We start from the raw sequence: 10,068 nt of genomic DNA, 5'->3' as shown, positions 1-10,068 counted from the left end.
ATTGCTCAAGGTGTTAGATATATGCATGAAGAATGTCCCACAAGTCCTGTTGTTCATGGTGAATTAATCCCAAGCAATATTTTTCTGAGACATGACTTACGGCCAGTGGTATGAAACTCCTAAAACTAGAAGTTCTTCGAGGTTTTCATGTTATGATTTAGAGAAATGTTGTTTATTAGACTGCTATATAATAATCATATATAATTAATTAAATGACGTAATAATGAAGATAAAGGTCTTATTAATTTAAAGGCTAATTTTTATTGTCACATCATTTAATTATATAATAATCGTATATTAATTTATTAAATAACATTTCTCTTGTGCTTTAATTACATCTGCCTGTTCTTACTTGTGATTTGATGTGATAGATCTCTAGATTTGGACAAGCTAGGCGGCTTCATCTAAGAAAAGCATTGAATATAACCCACAATAGGTTTGCAGCTAAACTACAATCCAAGTTTTCAAATCCAAGTTTGCAGCTAAACTAAAGATAGCTATAGAAATTGCTCAAGGTGTTAGATATATGCATGAAGAATGTCCCACAAGTCCTGTTGTTTATGGTGAATTAATCCCAAGCAATATTTTTCTGAGACATGACTTACGGCCAGTGGTATGAAACTCCTAAAACTAGAAGTTCTTCGAGGTTTTCCTGTTATGATTTAGAGAAATGTTGTTTATTAGACTGCTATATAATAATCATATATAATTAATTAAATGACGTAATAATGAAGATAAATGTCTTATTAATTTAAAGGCTAATTTTTATTGTCACATCATTTAATTATATAATAATCGTATATCAATTTATTAAATAACATTTCTCTTGTGCTTTAATTACATCTGCCTGTTCTTACTTGTGATTTGATGTGATAGATCTCTAGATTTGGACAAGCTAGGTGGCTTCATCTAAGAAAAGCATTGAATATAACCCACAATAGGTTTGCAGCTAAACTACAATCCAAGTTTTCAAAGTTTTATTTGATATTTCACATAAGCACAAGACTTTACAAGCGAATTTTGGTGTCAAAAGGTGCTGGCTTAAGAATTTCTTAGACCAAGAAACAATGACTCAAGTAAAATCCGACGTGCTATCTTTTGGAGTTATGCTCTTAAGGCTGTTTTGCAGAAGTTCTGCACTAGAAGACGACACAAATTTGATTGAGTGGGTTAGTAGATTGTTGTTATTATGAATAAGACATGCATGATCTCTCTTTATTCACATGCTTATCTGTATTGGGTTTTGACAGGCTCGACCATTTTTGTAACGACCCACCCCTAATGACACAATATTGTCCACTTTTGGCTCCCTATACCAGACTTCCCAGGAGGTCACCCATCCTGGGATTGCTCTCGCAGAAGCACGCTTAACTGCGGAGTTCTGATAGGTTCGTGACCATCACGACTTTAAAACGCGTTGTGTCATAAACGGTGCATTTATACATATAAGCACATCCTCATTCCCATGCGATGTGGGACGTCACAATCACCCCCTCTTTGGACCCAGCGTCCCCGCTGGCGTCCCTCATTGGCTTGTTCACGCTCTCACCATCTCAGGCTGGGCAATGGCTTTGATATCATTTTGTAACGGCCCACCCCTAATGACACAATATTGTCCGCTTTTGGCTCCCCATACCAGACTTCCCAGGAGGTCACCCATCCTGGGATTGCTCTCGCAGAAGCACGCTTAACTGCGGAGTTCTGATAGGTTCGTGACCATCACGACTTTAAAACGCGTTGTGTTATAAACAGTGCATTTATACATATAAGCACATCCTCATTCCCAGGCGATGTGGGACGTCACAATTTTTGTTAGAAAGAGCATTCCCCGAGTTACTGGGTGAAGATCACTCGGAGGATGTTGACCCGCTTGAAAGTTATAGGATATTTTGTGCAGCAGAAAAATGCACAAAGACTAGACCAGATTCACGACCATGTATGAGTGAGGTAGTTAACTTGCCTAACCCATTATGAATATATTCCTTCTTATGTTTTTTTGATGACTCACGTTGGCCTGAGTATGTGAATGAAGATATTCTTATATTAACATAACGCGTTTAAAAGTCATGATGGTCACGAGTTATTAAAACTCTGTAGTTAAGCATACTTATATGAGAATAATACTTAGATAGATGACCTCATGAAAAGTTTGATTCGAAAAGCAAAAAATGAACAATATTGCATCGTTAGAGGTGAGATGTTACATTTTTTCTTTGTATTCTGCAGGTAATCTCCATTCTTAAAGGGCATAAATTTTGTGATATGCAACCATCTCCATATTGGACTAAAGAGGAAGCTAAGACGGTTCACGGGCTTGCATCTAGCTCATCAACTGAGTGGGATTCGTCACTTAACCTTGGGGATGCTATATATTATGCCATAAGGGAAGACGAAAGTCTCACGCGGAAGATAGGAGGAAAAAGTTGAAAAGGAATGAAGAAAGCATCTCTGAGATCACGTATTGGTAGAAAAAACTTGGAGAACAATAGCTAGCGTGCACCATCTACTAGATTTGCTATATATTGATAAAATAAGAAAGATATATGATTTTTTGCCACCCCAAGACACAATTCTTGATTACCTTACTCATGTGGCAAGGTGGTCCCCTACCTAGCTTTAGAGTTTTTTTTCTTTTTTTATTTTTTTTTTCTAAAAAAAATAAAAGTAAAAGTTGCCACGTGTGCAAAGGTAATCAGGAATTGTGTCTTGGGGTGACAATGTATCATATCTCAATAAGAAATGCTAATTTGTTAGACATTTCCCTAAGTTTAAATGCGGACTCTCTCATGTGTGATTTTATTGACAAATTGGCTCCGTTTATTAATGTTGTTAATTGGTACTTTTGTTTTTTGTTTTTTAAAAAAAAAGTTTTACGTTATGATGCATGTTATGTAAATGTAAAAATAGTCTTGAGTGTTTCGTGTTTTATGTAGTGTGTTACAAAATTAATAAACACAAAACTCACAACTCTTCCCAAAATCAAGGATTTGAGACAAAATAATTAAGAGAAAGCTCAACGTTTAATTTGAGTGTTTCTTGTTGGAAACTGAAGAAAATATGTCATAAGCAGCAGCCTAAGTTGTTTTAAGTGAGTTTATATAGAAAAGAAAACTCCAAACCTTACTTGGAAAGCAAAATAAAACGAAATTGCCAAATCGCGTTCGAACAGACAAAAGTCTCGTTCAAATGAAACCTTGTGATGCAAGGCTGCGGTCGAATGAGCTTCGACAAAATATCTTGGGTTGTTGTAAATTGTCGCACTCAATCAAACAGGCATCAACCGAGCCTCTCGGGAAGTCCCTATGGTCGATTGAGTCTTGGCTAGCCATCGATCAGGACTCTTTAGAAGTCTATCCCGAACTCATCCAGCTGGCTCTTTCAAGCGGGCTTGGGCTCTCGTTTGAATGCACATGTCTCCACTTGTTTTCTTCAAGAAGTTGAATGCGGTTTGATCTACATTAGTGTTTTTTTTTTTGTTGTTTGTTAATGCTTTTGTTTTGAAAAGTGAAAATAAAAATGAACAAAATAAAGAGTGTTATCAAATGTAGCCAATTATATCTTTCGGTAGGCAATTGGATTGAGCATATCGAGTATGGTAGCTTGAGTCAATCTCTATTAGAATATTAATTAAATCATGAAATTCACCATAGTCTAGCGGTCAGGCAATCCTTATTAGGCTTAAATAGAAGTATGATTGTAGCCTTGAAAAATAATTTCAAAACTACGTTGCCGTGATCTTGTTTGAATGAAGAAAAAAAAAATTGCATTTTTGTATTTCTTTTGACTAGTAGTTTTGACTTAGTCAATGTTGGAATTTTATTTTATTTTATTTTTTTTGGTGAAATACAAATTTGTAGCCTTTTGAATAAACTTTCAAATGTTACTAAGTTTGTCTCCATATGATGTCGGGCTCACAAGATATGGCCTTTTACCATATATAACAAGTCCGCTTGTAAAGTCGCATTCATCATCCTCCCTAGGTTGGAGAAAATTTACCCTTGAATTTGAATCGCTTTTCCTCCATCTTTCAAATGCCCAATTAATCCATTTCATCATGTTCTTCTCAATAGCAAAAGTATTTGAAACCAAAAGAGAAACAATTTGTAACCAATCACAACATGACTTTAAATAGTAGATCTGAAGTTCATCACACCAACTTGAGAGATAAATTAATCTTCACAAGCTTTTATTTATTTTTATCAATTCACTTTCCATAAAATTTTTGCCAAAAACAACTATTTCTCGACTACAAAAAATCAAAATTTTCATCTAGCACGTTGAAGCCAACATCAAAATTTTTGTTAGGAAAACCTGATAGAAGGTTTAAACCCAAAAAAAATCAACATAATTAATTTTCTCAAACTTCACTCTTGAGTCTTTAGATTTTCATCGAGCGCATAATGTATACCTCCAACTTTGTCAGCTTCTTGATCATATGAGAAAGAACTTACCTCCACTAGAATTTTATCATTGACATCATTATTATAGATTGGTGGAGAATTCTTTTGCCCGAAACATTGAAACTTAGGATCTTCAAAATTCTCTTCATGTTGGAACTTTTCATCAATGCTATCCACATCATCATCCTCCACGAAATGCAGATTTGGTTGATGGTAACAACTGTGAACAATGGCCATGGCAAAAATTTGATCGGCCAATGCATCCAATCCATCTCCAAACTACTCAAATTGATCCATAAGCCAATCAAATCACTCATTTATTCGCTGTACACATGTTATCAGTTGCTCATCACGTGTTGTCTCATCGCATTAATGCAAGAGAAGTACCTGGTCTCTGATACCAACTGATGCGGCATTGCGTGGTGGAAAGCTAAATCTGCAAGCACAATATCTCACAACTCGTCCCCAAATCCAAGAAAAATCAAGGAATTACATGAAAACTGAAGAAAATTATAAATCTACCTTGTTGCAATCTCGTTCGAACGAAACAAAACATCATATTTTTGTAATTCTATTGGTGAATAAATTTGACTTAGTAAACAATGGAATTAAGAAATATTTGTCTAATATAAATTTGAAATCTTTTAAATAAGATTTTCAACGCTGCCAAATTCTTCCATATGATGTCTGAATTACAAGATAGGATCATTTTATTTTGATTGATCTGATCATAAATTGGCCGGTATAAGAAGTCTTGAATTTAAACATTATCTCTTGTCTTAATCTTCTCTAATTTTATTTAAATATTATTCGTGTTGATGATTTAACAATCCCTCTACGCATGAAATTTTATTTGATGGCTTATTTAATTCCCATTCTGTAGCCTATATATTATTCCCCTAATGACTAAAGAAAAAATAACTATATATACATGTTGTGTAAAACAGTTCACCTTGCCAACTTTGTGAATCGAGAACCACGTGGCAACTCCTTTTTCCCGTTTGCCTAATACTAGGCCAAACTCTACCACCAAAGGGCAGGCTGTTGACATTTACTAGCTAGGGTGACCCACGTTAGGTAGGGATAAGGATTCCTTTGAGACCATGAGATTCAATTTTTATTTTATTAAGAATGTATATGTTATTACGTTATTTAAAATTTAAAATCCTATTATGATAGAATACGAATTATGCATGCAAGGTTACTTCTTGATAATCTCTCTCGCGTAGAGAGAGAAAGTCTGAGAATCTTCTAGTCGGAGAGAGCTTAGCGAAGGAAGCCTGTCTTCCGGGGGGGGAGGCCTCATGCCTCCTCCTCCCGGCTTTGTTTTGTTGGCTCTGCTTTCCCTTGGCCGCTAAGGCCAGGGTTTTGTCTCCAAGCCATCAGGGCTGTTGGAGTTCTTTCCTCCCAGTGTTTGCACTGGTGGAGGTTGTTTTGTTTTTGTCTTTCTTTCTTCTGTTTTCTTTGTCTTTGTTGGGAGCAAGCAGAGGTTTTGGTTGCTGGTTCGAGGAGATAGACGGGTGTTGGAGAATGGCCGGCGGAGATGGTGTTTAAAGTCAGATCTGTTAACCTCGGTTGGTCCTTGTTCGACATGAACCTTCCTGTTGCGGTCTTCGGCCCTCTCCGGTCTTGTTGGCTTCCTGGCGGGTCGTGTAGATCTTTCCTGGTCGGCGCGTGATCAGCACACGCCGGGGGTCTCCCCTCCTGCCCCCGCGCGTGCGGGTTGTGGCTTGCTTTTCCGGCTTTGCAAGGTGCCGATCTGGACTTGTTGGGGGTCGTCCGTTGTTGGGGGGTTCCCGGAGGAGCCGTGTGTTCTGCACGCGCTTGGTTTCTCCGGCTGTTTGTTTTCCTGTGCTTGTATTCCAGAACTTTTCTTGCTTTGTTTGTAAATTCTTACCCTGTAATCACAGTCTACCGACCTTCGGTAGCTGCTTTAAGCTAGGGTTTTCCCTTGCTTTGTGATTAGAGGTTCTTTACCTCTACTCACTACCATCGGCCGCCGGCCTTGTTTCAGCTTCGCCTACGGGCGTTTGTAATGCCTTCTGTTATTGTGATTTGTTTTTTTCTGTGTAATGTTCTCTGTAACCCTTTGGGTGGTTTCCGGGCGTTTTGCTCCGGCAATGAAGAAGGTGTTTGTTCAAAAAAAAAAAAAAGAATACGAATTATGCGTATAGGGCATTTATCTCCCTATAACTTATAATTCAAACATATGAAGAAAAAAAAAAAAACGTAAGAAATCAAGATGGGTTTTTAAAAGGTGAAGATGATGTTAAGTTGTTGCGCCCTTTATGCCCTATGCTATAATGGACGGGGTCGCAATCTTTGAGGGTGAGAGCTAACCTTAAAAACGCATCTTCAGTTCAGATTGTAGGCTATAACTTCAGTTCGAATTGTAGGCTATAAGCCTGTAACTTGCATGCATGAAGTCAAAATCACTAGTAATTGCTGGAGCTCGCAGCGAGAGTAATGCCAATTATCGAGGCAAACTCTAAACGCTAGATATGACATCAAAATAACATGGGTCAAGGATTAACAAGTGAGGAAAAACGAAGTCTTTGATTAAAGAAATGCCTTTAGAAATGGTAGAATTTAGGAGCTATAGAGATAGTTATTAAAACGTTAGCACCGCATAAAAAACCATTTTGTTTCTTAGTTCAAAGAGTTTTGAGAAAAAGAACCTTTTTTTTGTTTTTTTTTTTTTTTTAAAAAATGCATCAAAAGAAACAAAAAAAGAGAGGCTTGCCCTTGAATCTGGTTACATTGAATTGTGAAAATAATCTCTCCTAACAAGCCATCTTGTTACTTTGATTTTGTTTCGACCGAGAAAAAACGCTTACAATTGGACTTCGTTTGAATCACTTATATATACTTTAGTCTTATATCATATAAGTGGCTTGTTAATTTAATTTTGCGATGACTCAAAAAAATACGCCTACAATTTGATTTCGTTAGAATTGCTTATACAATTTAGTCTTATATATATAAGAAGGAAACAATATGAAACTTAGCATCCATACAACGTACACTTTTTTAGTCTGGCCATAAACCCAATATAGAACTTAATTTTCTAGAGTGTCCCATATTCAAGCTTATTGTCCCCTTTAAAGAACTTTTTTTAATTTAATTTATTATTATTATTATTATTTTTAATTTCCGAGCAAAACTGCAAAGCTTTTAGCATGGAAAAAGCATCCCACTTTGCACACTATGTACAGATTATTGTTACATCCTTGACCTAAACAACGAATTGATAATACTTGTGTCAAACATTTGATAAAATTCCTCCTGGTTTATCCTTTTCCTTCTTGACTAGCTTGCCCAAGTCTTTGCTGCCGTGACGACTCATTTGGCTCCCCAAGAGGCAAGAACCACATATATATAGATGATACTTTTTTCTTGGTGAATAAAAAAAGCACATTCCCATGCATTTGACATTAACAAAAAGAAGTGATAATTCCATTTCCAGCAGACACAAAAGACCACACACGTATATATATATATATATAGCTAGATGCTTTCGTTACAGTACTGAGGTATATTCCTACTGTAGCAGCCAAAAATGAAACTGAGGTATATTCTTACTGTAGCAGCCAACAATGAAGGGACAGTGGGGCCAGTGAACCTCGTTCCTTTTCTTTTGGTGGAATCTTCTTAATTAGTTTATCTTTCATTTCCTAGTGCAACCAAAGTGCAGCATTAGCTTTTCCCACTTAATTAGCTTCAACACTTCAATTATAGTCCTAATTTCCATCCCCCAAACAAATTGGCTGCATCCGTTGATGATGCGTGGTATAGGGAGTTGAATCTATAAGTACAATAACTCACAATTCTTTCACAAAGTAACAAAAAATCAAGAAAACTACGGAGGAAAAAGCACTTTCTAAGTGTTTCTTATTGATCTCTTAAGAAAACTACTAAAGTCTGAAAATGCCTAAGTCTTTCTTATTAAGCTTAAATAAAAGTATGGTCTTAACCCTAAAATGTAAATTACAAAACTACCTTATTGTGCTCTCGTTCGAACAAAATTAACGAAACAAAACAATGCATATATTCTCGGACAAACTAAAATTGATCCGAAATGTCAATTGAAGCTCTCGAGAAATTAATATATACTAACAGATAGACTTCGTCACATTGAAATTCTGACCAATCTAGTGACCGGTGGACTCATTCGAATGGAACGAAACTCTTTCCCTCGAATTTCTTTAGAAAATTATTGGCTATTTGATTTTCATCTCTACGCTTGGTCTTGGATTGCGATTGGAACAATATGCTGAATATGCCAAAATTATGTTAGTTAATGCATACTACTGGGATTATGGAAAGTTGGCCTTACTACAAAACTGATTACGCGTTAAGCAACTTTTAAGGTGGGGCATTAAGCCCTCTTACCTAAGCACTGACGTGATAAATTCCCAACAAGTCAAGCTAGTGCTTTCATACTAATTTTGCATAAAAGTCTTTTGCACGTCCATAGTAATTACCAACCATTTTTATTTATTTATTATTATTAATTGTTTTAATGTTAGTCTTTACCAACCTGCACTGAGCAAGCTAGAACACGTACTCAAAAGATAAGAAACAAAAAGAAGAGGCTCGGAAAAAGAAGAAGAAAAAAACAAACAAAAACAAAGATACAAGAATGTACTTCTTGGATTTGGACACGAGCTGAATGCTAAAGTCAAAATTGAGCTCATAATCATGTTGTCATAATGTTGGTATAGTGCTCTTAAGCTATTTTCAGTGTTGCCATGCCTTTTTATTGACGGGTTTGCCCACAAGAAAAGAAGAATTAAGGTTGGTAGACTTGGCGAGACTACTTTTAACGCTCAAATTAATCTAACAAAGAATGAGATAATTTTGGTAGAGTGATAGAATGTTTAATTAGGTTTATCTGAACAAATGCCCCCAGGCTTGCTCCTTTCATAGGGGCCTTTTTTTTTTTTTTTTTTTTTTTTTTTTTTTTTTAAGGGTTTCAAGAATTTTTGCTAATAATATGTTATGGGCATGGAAATTATTTTCCAAATTTTTGTTAAGAGAGTACATGACGTGAGCAAATGCTTGGCTCATAACGCTTACCATCGGAGTTTAAGGATAACACTCCTTTTCTCACCTGCTTTTCACACTTGGTGAACAGTGAACACCAAGGAAAGATCATATCCTTTAAGATTAAAATAAAATAAAATAAATGTGCTCCTTCAAACTACAATTTTTATTGTTAATCTCCTTCTCAAGTTATCAATTATACGTGTTAATATCTCCTCTAAATTACTAAACAAATGCTAATGTCGCTCTTAAAAGCCAGCAAAAAGATGTAAAAAAAAAAAATGGACTATAAAAAGTTTTAATAAGACAAAAATAGACTGAAAAAAATAAAATAAAAAATAAAAAAGATTTTATTTATTTATTTATACAAATAACCCCTTGGTTTTTTTTTTTCTATTTTTTTTAAATTAAATTTTCAGTTTTTATTTTTATTTTTTAATTTATGAATGATATTTTTGTCTTTTGGAAACATTGATATTTATTTGGTAGTTTATGGACATATTGAAATAATTAATAATTTGAAGAGATATTGACAATGAGATAAAAGTTTTAGGGCACGTGTATTCTTAAAAAAAGAAAAGAAAAAAAGTTATTACATTAATAATATTTTAGGGATATACCT

The sequence above is a fragment of the Alnus glutinosa genome, chromosome 12, assembly GCF_958979055.1.
Source record: "Alnus glutinosa chromosome 12, dhAlnGlut1.1, whole genome shotgun sequence".
NCBI classification, from domain to species: Eukaryota; Viridiplantae; Streptophyta; class Magnoliopsida; order Fagales; family Betulaceae; genus Alnus; species Alnus glutinosa.
This window is presented reverse-complemented; position numbering follows the sequence as displayed.